This window comes from Hemitrygon akajei, chromosome 11 (genome assembly GCF_048418815.1).
Source record: "Hemitrygon akajei chromosome 11, sHemAka1.3, whole genome shotgun sequence".
NCBI lineage: Eukaryota > Metazoa > Chordata > Chondrichthyes > Myliobatiformes > Dasyatidae > Hemitrygon > Hemitrygon akajei.
Genome location: NC_133134.1, coordinates 17,260,509 through 17,275,568, shown reverse-complemented (window position 1 = coordinate 17,275,568; position 15,060 = coordinate 17,260,509). Strand labels below are relative to the sequence as shown.

The window sequence follows — 15,060 nt, the reverse complement described above, 5'->3', positions numbered from 1 at the left end:
TTGATGCATGCTGTTACAGAATCTAAAACCTCTGTTTTCAATTTGTTCATTTTGGAGCTGTGTTAGTCCTCATTGCTGGGAGAGATCAAAGGGGACGTTGCAGATAGTTGTTCCTTTATGTAGCAAGGAAACAATGGACTAGCCGTCCACACAGAAGAATAAGTATTTTTACTGGGCATGGGGCCTGGCATACTGAATTTGCCAAGTCAGGCAAATAAAGGCTGAAGCAGGATCTTGAGTCTGCCCATTTCCAGAAAGCAGAGCAGAAGGGTGGAGCTGGAGTTGAGACAGCTCTGAAGGAGAGGCAAGAAAAGCCCTGAAGGGCAAGGATAGGTTGAACAAAGTGGGATCTGCAGAAAAGGACCAGATAATGGAAACCACAAGGCTTTGATTGCAAAACTGTAACTCAAACAGCCTCATGAAAGGAATACATGAGCTTATTTCTTCTAATTGTGCCCTTGAGTTATTATTGAGTTGTTTTGACATGCATATGGGGCAGCTTCTCTAGGATCCTTCTTGCACAGGAGATGAGATGGAAAACCCAGTTTGGAATCAGATTCGACTTTATTATGACGGACATATATTGTGAAATGTGTCCTTTTGTGGCAGCAGTATTGTGCAGTCCATTAAAAAGTATCAATTATAATTAACATTACTATAAATATAAAATATAAATAACAAGTGCAAAAAGAGTGAGATAATGCTCATGGGTTCATGGACCGGTCAGCGATCTGATGTTACAGAGTAAGAAGCTGTTCCTTAAACGTTGAGTATTTGTCTTCAATCTCCTGTACTTCCTCTTTGATGGTAGCAATGAGAAGAGGGCACGTCCTGGGTGGTAGGGGTTCTTAATCATGCATGCCTCTTTTTTGAGGCATCACCTTTTGAAGATGTGTTCGGAGGTAGGGAGGCTGGTGTCCATGAATGGACCGGGCTGAGTTTACAAACCCCTACGATCCTGTGCAATGGCCCCTCCATGCCAGACCATGATGCAACCAGTTAGATTGCTCTGCAAGTGTCTTAAGTGAAATATCAAATCTCCTATTGAAATGTAACCACTGACACGTACTCTTCATAATTACATCAATATATTGGGCCCAGGATATGTCCTTAGAGATGTTGACACTTAAGAACTTAAAACTACTCACCCTTTCCATGGCTGACCCCTCAATAAGGACTGGTGTGTGTTCCCTTTGACTTCCCCTTCCTGAAGTCCACAACTTATTCCTTATTCTTACTGACGTTGAGTGCAAGGTTGTTGTTGCGACACCACTCAATTAGCTGATCTACCTCATTCCTCTGCACCTTCTCGTCACCATCTAAGTTTCTCCACCTAAAATGGGGAACGGATGTGCTTCTCGTTTTCATTCCTTGAAAGTGATAGCCTCTCGTCAGCACAGATACCTTGGTCTTTGAGTACAGTGCAAATTTTCTGTATGTCAGGCCAGTGAATTTGTGTCATGCTATTTCACCAAGAGCACTTTTTTACCTGGAACTCATCTTTGATGGGGGAATGGAAGTATATGATAAAGGGGTGGTCTTTTAAAGTTGGAATTTTTTTTCGCAGTGGTGAAACTCTAGAATTTTCTTACCTAGATTGTTGTAGAGACCGGATCACCATAAGTATTTAAAGAAGAGATAGACCAGGTTTTGAAAGATTGGGAGATTAAGGGTGATGGGGAACTGACAAAGAGGAGAGAAGGTGTGGGGAAGATCAGCCATGAGCATATTGAATGACCAAATGGCAACTCTTCCTTGATATAGCAAAGGAGACTGGTTTTCCCAGAGACAACAAAGCTTGAGTCTTTTTACTATCATACTACAACATTATAGGTCAAAATTGCATTTTTTTCAATACTTGCAGTTGCTACTTCATGTATTTTTCTGATGTATCAACACAATGCCTCAACCATCTATTACCCTCCATAGAACATTTGAAAAATACTCTGTAGGTCAGGTAGCTTCTGTAAAACAGTAAACTTAAGTCTTTGAGTTGTTTCCTTCTCCACAGATGCTGACTGAATCAGAGTCTGAATCAAGTGTAATATCACCAACATACATATGTCATGAAATGCATTGTTTTGTGGCAGCGGTATAATGCAATACATAATTAAAGTATAAATTACAATAATAGATAGTGCAAAAAGAGAGGAAAAAATTGTGAGGTATTCATGGGTTGGTTTATTGTCTGTTCAAAAATCTGATGGCGGAAGGGAAGAAGCTATTCTTAAAACGTTGAAAGGCTTGTTTGTTTAGATTTTCAGAATCCACAAATAGGGTGAAAATTACCCAGATATGCTTTAATGTTTGTAATAACTCTTAGTGCTCTTTTGATTATATTTAAGAGATATTTAGACCAGTGCACAAACATGCAGGGAATGGAAGGCTATGGATCTTGTGCAGGCAGATAGGTTTAGTTTAATTTAGCATCATGCTTGGCACAGGCATTATGGGCTAAGGGATCTGTTCCTATGCCGCACTCTTCCTTGTTCTATGATCAGGCTGAATTACAATTTTCACCTCTTGCATTTAAAGTTTCTAAAACTAACTTTTTATTTGTGTCAGCTCAGCAATGCAAACAGATTACAGGGTGGACATAAATTGTTTCTGACTCTTTTTTAAATGGCCTTTCATTATGTGAAGACAATGATTTATGCTGACAATGAAGCAAGGCTACATTGTGACAATAAGTTACATTGTACATTGGGTACCAGAGGAACCTGTGTCTTGTTATAATATTTGTTAAAACATGTTTCCTCTTTCTATCGGAACATCCCAATGAGCTCCCCAGCCAATGAAACACATTGGAAATGCACTGATTGTTGCAATATAGGAAACTTGACAGGCACAGCAAGATCACTGTGATAATGAACAGATAACCTGGTTTTAATAAAGTTTGAATGAGGGATAAATATTCACTGGTTTACTGGACAGAAGTTCACAGCACTTATTTAGAATACCTCCTTTGGATATTTCATGTTCACATGAGGGTATTAAAGTCTCACAGCAGTTACTTCATACAGTGATTGTGATGCCCAACTTCTTGATGAGGAATTCAAAACCAATTAAGCTTCTGACTCAGTGTTTGGCATTTACCTAGATTGCAACTTGATCCGTAAAGAGGTTTAATTGGGGAGAAAAAACAGAGGAAATGTCTGCGCATCCTCAGTACAGTCCTCCTGCTCTAATCGAAACCAGTCCTCCCAATTCCACCCGGGATAAACTTTCTCTTTCGAGTCCTTGATTAACAGAAGACATCCTGCAGATGCTGGAAACCCCATAGTAACACACACAAAATGCTGGAGGAACTCAGCATGTCAGGCAGCTTCTTTGGGGCTGACCTTTCAAACTGAGACCCTTTATGAGCCCTGATGAAGGACCTCAGCCTGAAACACGACTCAGCTCCTTTCCTTAGATGCTGCCTGACCTGCAGAGTTTCTCCAGCATTCTGTACGTGTTGCTTCAAAGTACTTCATGCACTTTAATAGTGCAGTGGGTAAAATGATTTCAGAGATACTTGAAGTAATCTCCCTCCTTAAGCATCTGCTTTCACCGGAGACATCACTCATTGCTGGGTGGTGAATCTTTGGAATTCACTGCCACATGGCTGTGGAGGCTAAGTCATTGGGTATATTTAAAGAGGAGGTTGTTGCGTTCTTGATTAGTAACCATGTCAGAGGTTTTGGGGAGAAGGCTGGAGAGTGGGGTTGAAAGGGATAATACATCATAGAACACCCATAGAGACAGGCACTTCTGCCCATGCTGAACTGTTAATCTGTCTAAAGTCCTAACGACCTGCCCCCAGACCATAGCCCTCCATACCCCTCCCCCCCTTACCCTCAGACAGGATGAAGAGATCATTACTCCCCAATGCCATTCGGCTTTACAATTCAACCGCCGGGGGAAGATATGTTAAAGTGCCGGGGTTATGACTGAGCTTAAGTTACCATTCAAAGTATTTTAGTAAACTATTTAAGAACTTTTTAAAAGCTATTTATTAATGCTTTTTTTTGAGAGGGTGATTTTAGATGCATATCATATTTATACTGAGTTAAGTATTGTATGTAATTGCTTTTTGATACAATAAGTGTATGGGACATTGGAAAAATGTTGAATTTCCCCATGGGGATGAATAAAGTATCTATCTATCTATCTAACTTTTTCTTAAATATTAAAATTGACCTGCTTTCACCCTTAATCCATGACCTCTAGTTCTAGTCTCACCCAACCTCAATGGAAAAAACCTGCTTGCAATTACCCTCCTCATAATCCATGATTGAATGGCGGAGCAAACTCAAAGGGCCGAATGGCCTCATTCTGCTCCTATATCTTTTTGGGAAAAAAATCCTTCAACACTTACAAGGAATAAAACTTGACCCCATTCCCTTCACAAGACGGATATTCACCCCGGAGGAAATTTGTTCCTGGACATCGCTCGTTAATCATGAACAGGAAATGTTGGACGTTATATGAAAACAAGATGTGAGGTTTCCAGAGATTTCACCACCTCCCATCCAGTATTGTGGGGCTGGGGAGCTGGGAGGGGGCGGGAGAAGACGAGGTTTAGTGGGAACAAGTCCGGATTTGCATATGAAGGAAGATGTGTGGGCTAGCCTTAGCCTCTTAAGGGTTCTTACACTGCAGAGGCAAAGATGGAACAATAAGAACAGCTAAACAGGCTTCCCCATTCAGACACCAAGGGTCTCCCCTGCTCCCCGTGGCGATCACTTGATTAAGATGGAGTAGAAAGCGCCATCGTTCTTAAACCTATTTAAATTCCCACAGATTTGATGATATGCCCCCCTTTCCCTTCGATCTAAAAGGAAGAGATTTCGCCGGCACTGATCTGAGCATTATTTTTAAATGCGCGTCTACTTGCGTTGAATCAGACCAACAGATCCTCCCATATGCTGCCTCCCCTCTTGAATGGGATTCTCATTCAATGAGGCTTTGACATAGGGCTGCTTGCTATTGTCGAGAGTCCCCACACGCTCTCCTACTTCCTCTGGAGTGCAAATAGGGTAGTAGTCCGTTGCTTCCTGTTGCGGCTTTCCTGCATTTGCTCATTTGCTCTCTCTCTCTCTCGCACTCACTCACTCTCTCCCGGAGACGCTCGGGTTTATTTCTGCGAGTAACTAGGTGCACCTCCCGCAAAATCTACCAGGGAGGGGAACGCTCAGATCGCAAAGCAGGTAAGCTCTTGCCCATACCGGGCTAGTTAACGGCGTGTATTAAGGAAGAATGGTTACCAGGCCTGTACCGTCTCCGTTGATATCTTGCGTGCGACTGAACGAACAGGATTTTAAGGCAAAAGTGCACACGCTGGATGCGGAGTTTCAGATGCAGTTGATGTTTGTGGGTCGAAGCTGAGTTTCATTGATTGCGCAGATATTTTGGCCGGAGCGTGGCACAGTTGGTTGCAGGCTGGGCTGATTTTACTTTGTCGCCTGCATGACATTAATGACTGTGCACTGAAATTTGATACAGATCTTTAGAAAATAGCACTCCACTGCAGACTTTCTGTACTGATCTGTTAGTTTGAACTCGGCTGTAACAAGAGAAGGGAAGAAGTAATATCGGTTTTGTACTTTACAGCCATCCTTAAATACTTACGAGTTCAATTATGTTATAACGTATTATACTCACGGTTGTGTAAATTGGATGTGAATATGAATATTGATGTGTATATTCGCTCGATATCGACACGGAGAGGACTCGATGGGCCGAACGGCCTGATTCGGCTCTCTGCTGTGCACAGCAAGCTCCCACAGCAGCAATGCGCTCATGGCCAAATAACAGAGCTGGAAATGTTCAGGCTTCTCCTGTGGAGGGAGAAACAATTAACAATTTCGGGCCGGTGACCTGTCACTTTATTTCAGATATCTGCCATCTGCAGCATTTTCATTCTATTTGTAGAGAGAGAGATATTACCCGGAATCGTGAGGACAATGTCATAATCAGGTTTATTATCATTAACATACGTTGTGGAATTTGTTGTTTTGTGGCAGCAATATGTAAAAAAAAGTAAAAATTATAATAGATAAATAGCATAAAAGAGAAGTAGTGAGGTGGTGTTTATGGGATTCATGAACCATTGTGAAATCTGATGACGGAGGGAAAGAAGCTGTTTCTAAAATGTTGAGTGTGGGTCTTGGGCGTTCTGTACTTGCTACCCAATGGCAGAGGTGAGAACAGGGCATATTCCAGATGGCGAGGGTCTCTAATGTTGGGTGCCGCCTTCTGGAGACACCAGTCCTTGATAGTGTGGAGGCATGTGCCCGTGATGGAGTTTACAACCCTCTGCAGCATCGTTTAACCCATTGATATGCCCGTTCAGAATGCTCTCCACTGTATAGCTGCAGAAATTTGCTAGAGTCCTTGATGAGGGACCAAATCTCCTCAAACTCCAAGTGAAGTATTAGCCTGGTGTGATCGTATAACCATATAACAATTACAGCACGGAAACAGGCCATCTCAGCCCTTCTAGTCCGTGCCGAACGCTTACTCTCTCCTAGTCCCACCTACCCGCACTCAGCCCATAACCCTCCATTCCTTTCCTGTCCATATACCTATCCAATTTTTTTAAAATGACAAAATCGAACCTGCCTCTACCACTTCTACTGGAAGCTCGTTCCACTACCACTCTCTGAGTAAAGAAGTTCTCCCTCGTGTCACCACTAAACTCTTGCCCCTTAACTCTCAACTTGTGTCCTCTTGTTTGAATCTCCCCTACTCTCAATGGAAAAAGCCTATCCGTGTCAACTCTATCTATCCCCCTCATAATTTTAAATACCTCTATCAAGTCCCCCCTCAACCTTCTACCCTCCAACGAATGAAGACCTAACTTGTTCAACCTTTCTCTGTAACTTAGGTACTGAAGCCCAGGTAACATTCTATTGGTGATTACATCAATGTGTTGGGTCGTTGACGTTTTATGGAAAAGTTGCCATTGGGAGTCGTTACATTCACATGAGAATGCATAGAGAACAGTACAGATGAGAACAGGCCCTTCAAATGAATACACATTAAAATGCTGGAGGAACTCAGCAGTTCAGGAAACATCTACGGAGAGACATTTTGGGCCAAGACTCTTCATCAGGACTGAAAAGGAAGGGTCAGAATAAGATGGGGGTTGGGGAGTGGGGAAAGGCAGAGGAGTACAAGATTCAGGTGATAGGTGAAGTTAAATAGATACTTTATTGATCCCAAAGGAAATTACAGTGTGGCAGTAGCATTACAAGTGCACACTTATAAATGTTAGGAGAGAAGTAGAAAAGAATAAAAAATAAGTTTCCTCAAGCAGTCTAACAGGAGGGGGTCAACACTTCCCAGCTTGACTCATTATAGAGCCTAATGGCCGAGGGTAAGAATTACCTCATATAGCGCTCTTTGGAGCAGTGCAGTTGTCTTGGTCTGTTACTAAAAGTGCTCCTCTGTTCAGCCAAGGTGGCATGCAGAGGGTGAGAAACATTGTCCGGAATTGCCAGGATTTTCCGTAGAGTCCTTTGTTCTACCATAGTGTGACCAGTTTGAATCTTATAACAGAGCCAGCCTTTCTAATCATTTTATTGAGCCTGTTGGCATCACCCATGTTGATGCCATTGCCCAAGCACACCACCACATTGAAGATTATACTGGTTAGCGTGTGAAGGAGAGGCCTGCATACTCCAAAGGACCTCAGTCTCCTCAGGAAGTAGAGGTAATTCTGACCCTTCGTGTACACAGTCTCCGTATTGGTGCTCTACTCAAGTCTGTCATCCAGGTGCACTCCCAGGTGCTTGTAGATCCTCACCACATCTACGTCCTTGCCATCAACAGTAACAGGGAGCAGTGCAGGCTTAGTCTTCCTAAAGTCCATCACCATCTCCTTTGTCTTACTAATGCTGAACTGCAGATGATTCAGCTTGCACCGTTTGACAAAGTCCTCTGTATTCATCCACCCATCTTCCCTTTATACACCCAACTATTGCTGAGTCATTATAGAATTTCTGCAGACGACTCAGTGTTGTATCTAAAGTCCGAGGTATGCAGAGTAAACAGGAAGGGATGCAGTACAGTCCCCTGTGGGGCCCCAGTGCTGCTTATAGCCATGTCTGACACACAGTAAGAAGCTGAAAGGTGAATGGTGGGAGATATATAAAGGTCAGAAGAAGAAGGAATTTGATAGAAGGCAGTGGACCAAGGGAGAAAGGAAAGGAGGTGATGGGCAGTAAGGAGAAAAGAAGGGATAAGATGGGAGCTGGAATGGGGAATGGAAAAAGAAAGGGGGTGAGGGAGAAATTACCAGAAGATTGGGAAATCGATGTACATGCCATCAGGTCGGAGGCTACCCTGATGGAACGTGTGGTGTTGCTCCTCCAACCTGAGAGTGGTCTCATTGTGGCAGAAGAGCAGGCCATGGACCAACATGTCAGAATGGGAATGGGAAGTAGATTAAGCCTTTTATAAGCTTTAAATGCAAGATGTTTGCAGACGCTGGAAATGCAGAGCAACATACACCAAATTAAACTTCATAAGTTTAATGTCCCACCTGAATCTGGCAGTATAATGTAGTAGTCTACACATGAACTTTAGCTGAGATTCCTGTACACAAGTCTTTGAAGCGTGACACGAAAATCGCTGGAGGAACTCAGCAGGGCGAGCAGCATCCATGGAAATAAATAAACAGCTGACATTTCAAGCCAAGACCCTCCATCAGCTGACTGTTTAACTCTTCTCCATAGATGCTTCCTGACCTGCTGAGTTCCTCCAGCATTTGTGTGTGTTTCCAGCACCTGCAGAATCCCTTGTATCTCTGAAGCTCTGCACTATGAGCATTCGTTAGTTGACACTGTTGATGAGTTTATGGAAATGGGAGAATAGATTACTGGAAAAATTAGCTGAGAAATGGTATTGTTCTGAGAGCTGGTGTAAATTGGTGGGCTGATTACCTGTAGGACATAGAAGTTAGAACATTGCAGCACAGGCTCATCGGCCCCTGATGTTTTGACCTACTCTAAGATGAATGTAAACCTCCCCCCTTATGTAACCCTATATTTCTCTATCATCCATGTGCCTATCTAAGAATTTTTTAAATGCCCCTAGTGTATTTGCCTTCACCACCATCCCTGAACTCAGCACTCACACTCTGTGTAGAAAAAAACCTACCTCATCATCTATCCTGTACTTTCCTGCAATCACCTTAAATTATGCCCCTCCCCCCACACCCCGCTATTAACCATTTCCATCCTTGGGGGGAAAAAAATCTTTGCCTCTCCACTCAATCTATGCCTATGCTTCTTACCGTCTTGCATTGTCACTCCAAGGCCTCGGTGCCAAACCGCTGCCAGGGTTCCTCATCATCAAGGTGGTTCTCGATTACAGAATCAACTCCGTGTGCTGCACCGACACCGAGACGCAAGAGAGACTGCAGATGCTGAAAATCTGGAGCAGCATGGAAAATGCCAATGAGTGGTCTTGGCCTGCAGCTTTGACCATCTCTTTGCAACGTCTGCTGAGTTCCTCCGGCACTTTGTGACTTGCCTCATGTGCTATATTGTGGGGTTGAGCTGTCCTCAAGGCCTTTACCTGCTGCCATTAGTACTCAATGTTACCACTAATATAAATATTAGTTACGTTGACTCTCACCTTTTCAAGATTCTAGATTGTTTAATGTATTTTCCAGTACACAAAGGTAAAAGAGAATGAAATCATTGTTACTCCAGATTCTGATGCAGCACAAAGAAACAGCAATAAGATAAAGAAGGCAATAAAAACTCATAATAAATATAAATGCATAAGATAGTTTATGTAAATTGATTGTATGTTCACAAAGTGACAGTAGGCGCAGGAGTGTCTGTACATAATGTGACTGACAGGAAATGATAAAGTAGTGGTGATTGGAGGTGTGGTGCGGTGGGTTAGTGGGTGGAGGTGTTGATCAGCCTTACTGCTTGGGGAAAGTAACCGTTTTTGAGTCTGGTGGCCCTGACGTAGGTGCTACATAACCTCCTCCCTGATGGGAGTGGGACGAACAGTCCACTAGCAGGGTGGATGGGATCTTTCATGATGTTACTGACCCTCTTCTGGCACCTTTCTGTATATTTGTCCTTTAATTCTTGACTTCCCTCCCATCCCCCCCACAGAGCATTGTAACTGGGTTAATCTGTCTGCTTTCATTACTGGCCTCCCTAACGAGTTTAAGAATGGTTCACACACCGTTAGCACTCCTCAGAAAACAATGCCTGAGTGCTTGGTACTTTGCAAAGATGGTATTTTTGTCCTGCTCAACGAGCTTCTGGATAATTGGCACATGTTTCTCAACTTATTCTGTTCACATTTCATGGGACTGAATGGAAATCAGCAGCTATCCAATAAAAATGTAATGAGTGCTTTATACATTGCAATGCTAGCTTGTAAATTTATTTTTAAACAGTGGGAGCAGAATGGGAATTTAAATTTCTGACTTGAATACTGAAGCACAAGAATTCCTCACTTGCCCATTAACTCCCTCTGGTTCCACTCCTCATTCCCTTTCCCCCATGGTCTACTGTCCTATCCTATCAGATTGCTTCTTCAGCCCTTACTTCTACCAATTATCGCATCCCAGCCTCTCTCTTCATCGCCCCTCAACCGCCCACCCACCTACCCTCCTCACCTATCATTTTCTAGCCAGTCCCGATGAAGGGTCTCGGCCCGAAATGTTGACTGTTTATTTGCCGAAGGATAAGAGATGAAGTGTTCGGAAGGGTGCCAAGCACTTCCAAACTTCTAGAACGTTTCCATTAGTTCATTTCTATCATATATAGGGTTAGAACAAATACAGATATATATTCTTATGGGTTATGGGGAGAAGGTAGGAGAATGGAATTGAAAGGGATAATAAACCAGGACTTATGGACCTCCATTACTGAGACAAGTCCTCATCTCATTGCTACCATCAGGGAGAAGGTACAGGAGTCTGAGACATACACTCAGGAACAGTTTCTTCCTGTCCACCATCATATTTCTGAATGATCCTTGAACCCATGAACACTACCTCACTATTTTTCCTCTTTTTTTTCCTGCACTACTGTGGATTTTTAGCATCTGTAGATTGTTTTGTGTGCTTGTACTCCTCCCCTCCCCTCCCCCCCCCCCCCCCCACCTTGTCTTGGCTTCCTTTCTAGTCCTGACGAAGGGTTTGGACCCAAAACATTGATTGTTTAAACTCTTCCTTAATTGCTGCTTGACCTGCTGAGTTTGTGTGTGTGTGTTTGATGAAGGCCTTGTCTACTGCAATACTGGGCAGTTCTGAAATATCATTACATGCCAGGGAAATGGCCCATTGTCAATATTTAATTATGATAGCAATAAAAAGATTGAATAGTGTGCTGATTGGGGCTTCCCTCATGCATACTATTGGTGCATTTGCTTATACCATAAGTGTATGAAGATGAAAAGTCAGAGCTTAAGGAGGCCATCAAGAACCTTCCTTCCTATGTCAATTCCATTTCGTGTCCTCCAAGCATTCCTTCTCAAAGTCAAAAGACTAAGTCAAAATAAAATTATTATCACAGTGCGAATATGTTATTATATACTACCTTGAGATTAATTTTCTAACAGTGATTCACAGGAACATAATGAAATACAATAGATTTTATAAAGAGAACTCTACATAACCAGACTGACAAATAACCAATGTACCAAAGACAAATTGTGCAAGTAGGAAAATAACGCTGAGAAGATAAGTGGTAAGAAAGTCTACGAAAGTGAATCTGTAGGCTGTAGAATCAGTCCAGACTGAAGTTACCCACACTGGTTCAGGAGCCTGATGTTTGTAGGGCAATAACTTGGAGTACTGTGCTTAATTCTGGTCACCTCACTGTAGGAAGGATGTGGAAACCATAGAAAGGGTGCAGAGATTTACAAGGATGTTGCCTGGATTGGGGCGCATGCCTTATGAGGATAGGTTGAGTGAACTCAGCCTTTTCTCCTTGGAGCGATGGAGGATGAGAGGTGACCTGATAGAGGTGTACAAGATGATGAGAGGCATTGATCGCATGGATAGTCAGAGGCTTTTTCCCAGGGCTGAATTGGCTAACACGAGAGGGCACAGTTTTAAGGTGTTTGGAAGTAGGTACAGAGGAGTTGTCGGGGTAAGTTTTTTGCGCAGAGTGGTGAGTGCATGAAATGGGCTGCCGGTGACGGTGGTGGAGGCAGAAACAATAGGGTCTTTTAAGAGACTCCTGGATGGGTACGTGGAGCTTAGAAAAATAGAGGGCTATGGGTAAAGCCTAGGTAGTTCTAAGGTAGGGACATGTTCAGCACAGCTTAGTGGGCTGAAGAGCCTGTATGTTTTCTATGTTTCTGTAACCCTTCCTGAACCTGTGATGTGGGACCTAAGGCTTCTCCTGGTCAATGATAGTCTGCCATGGAGTCTAAAGGGCTCATCTAAATGCTACTCAAACACCATGAGAGCATCCAACACCACCATCCTTTCAGGCTGTATGTTCCAGATGACTATCATACTCTGGGTGGAAAAAAAATCTTCCTTGTCCTCCCCCGCTCCCTGATCTCCGTACCTTACCTTAGACTCTGCCCTCCTCTGCTAAGAGAAGTTTCTCCCTATCTATGCACTTCTCAGTTATTTTGGCTCAATCGGATTCCCACCTCTGATATATTTACAGTTTTACTGAAACGTGAAATATTTTATAATCTTATTTAAAGCTCCTAGATGTTGGTTAAAGGGGTTTCCAAAAGATTTTACTGAATTATTTTCTCTTTTTCTTTTTTGTTCAGAGGTATTTTATTTTAGAGACTTGGCACAGTAACAGGCCCTTTTGGCCTGACAAATCCACACTGTCCACTTACACCCATGTGACCAATTAACCTACTAACCCGTCTGTACATCTTGAAAAATGGGAGGGAACCAGCGTGCCCAGGAGAAGCCCACGCAGTCACAAGGAGAACGTGTAAACTCCTTACAGGCAGTGGCAGGAATTGAGGCTGGGTTGCTGGCTCTCCAACAGCATTGTGCTAACCACTACCCTACCACGCCGTCCAAAATTCAGGAACAAAATAAAATTGCTTATCTGGAATTCTGAAATTAAAAAAAAAGCTAGAAATTTTCAGTGGGTCAGCCAGCATCTGTGGAAGAGGAAACAGAATCACTATTTCAAGTCCAAGACTCTGTCAGAATTTTCTCAGTCGCTTCAACTTGAAATGTTAGCTCTCTTTTCTCTTTCCAAGTTGCTACCTGGCCTGCTGAGTGTTTCCAGCATTTCCTGTGATTATAATTGTACTAAGTTCACTCATTTCTAAATTTCCAATAGAAAAATTTTCTGTTTGGTCAGCAATTTGTTCCCTTTATTTGAACCTACATCTTTGATTAAGGAAGTACATCACTGCCTAAGAGAAATGCGATTTCTTGCCAAAGTTTTGTCAAAGATTTTAAAATTTAATAGATTGGAATGGACCAAAAATTATTAACTTTTAGGCAGCTTGGCAGTGATATGGTACTGGAGTTCTTGACTAAATGGTCTATGTTTTAAGAGACAGGAACAGTTGTTGTTAATAAGTACCCATATAGTCCTTCTTGTGAATGGAGAAACAGTTAGATTTAGACTAAAACAAATACACTCAATATTGGATAATTTTTCTCAATAAATAACTGAACAAGTATAATGGTTTTTGTGTTTATTAAATTAGGTTTTCTTTATCTAGTTTTAGGACTTACATGAAGATCTGATCACATTTTAGGTCATACTTATGCAGAAATTAAGAAAATTCTACAGGGTTCACAAACTTTGTAGTACCACTGTACAGATGGAATCGACAGTTTAATTTGAGCATACGAGTTGGAAGCAAAGGGTCTTTCGTACCTTTGTACATTCAAGAGCTAAAACTAAGTTTACATTTCATTTTATAGCCCACCAATTCATGATGAAAAAGCTAAAAATGAAACGTATGCAAGAGTCACAGATAAAATTGCCATAACTAGCAATAACATCTGCAGTTTTACGATTTATATACTTCCGTAATTTTGGCTGAAGTTTATTTTCGACTTGGATCAAACTGTGATGAAGCTGGTTTTATGAGGAAACACATTATTAAAAGGAAGTTGTGCTGTGAAGTGTCTGGGGCTTTTTTGTGGGTTCCACTCGCCTTATGGGATTGGTTCCCTCCAAACGGGCATCCGCATTAGTTTTTTTTTGCTCATTCCGTCCAAGATAAGAGAAATATCGTAACCACAAAAAAAGCCTCAGATGCTGGAAATATGATTTTTTTTTTAAAAAAGCAGAAAATATTCTGGATTTACATTAGAAGAGGAGCAAAGTTTGGCAAGTTTCCTCGAGTATTTTCCACGACCCTGGTACGTACATGGGCCAGTGGTGGAAAAGAATGTCAGCACAGCTGTATAACGCCAGGCAGGAAGCTAAAGGTTGAGAAGTGACCTGCCCTGTGATTTCTCAGAGCTCAATGTTGCCAAAGGATGCAGTGCGAAGTGATGAAGAAAGGATGTTAACATGCCTGATTCACCAATCTAGGAACATGTTGCTGTTTTATTTGGCCAGAGGCTTTAAATGTCTTTTAACCAAAGCAGCTGACTGTTGCTTCCTAAAAAATGCTCATTTTGGAATATTTAGAAACAGCATTGCTTCTGATTAAACCATTCAAGGCCTGAAAAATAAGCTGTGAGAGGGCAAGGTGGGGGAGGATTTATGATAGACCATGAGGGGCAGGAAGAGAAAGTTTATTCTTGATGATCTTCCTGCGTCATATTTCTCTCCTTGTCTCAACGGGAATGAATCAGTCTGCAAATACAGTCCATAAATATACACGGTGGCTATATTAGGTATCTCATGCTCATGAACGCTCATGGTCTTCTGCTGCTTTAGCCCTTCCACTTCAAAGTTTGACGTGTTGTAAGTTCAGAGATGCTCTTCTGCACAACACTGTTGTAATGTGTGGTTATTTGAGTTACTGTTGTCTTCCTGTCAGCTGAACCATTCTGGCCATTCTCTTCTGATCTCTCTCATTAACAAGGCACTTTTGCCCAAAGAATTGCTGCTCACTGGATGTATTTGTTTTGCTTTTTCG

General features: G+C 42.3%; 1 protein-coding gene across 6 annotated transcripts in view; it reads left to right on the top strand.

Moving 5' to 3' along the window:
- Window positions 1-15,060, top strand: part of LOC140735343 (septin-9-like) — a 416,923-nt gene that overhangs the window by 157,179 nt on the left and 244,684 nt on the right. The window contains exon 1 of one of the 6 annotated variants that reach the window (XM_073060283.1): window positions 5,010-5,192. The exons of the other annotated variants lie outside the window; for them this stretch is intronic. The gene's annotated coding sequence lies outside the window, so the exon portion shown is untranslated. Of the gene's footprint in view, window positions 1-5,009; window positions 5,193-15,060 lie in introns of those variants that run through there. 6 annotated transcript variants of the gene reach the window in all.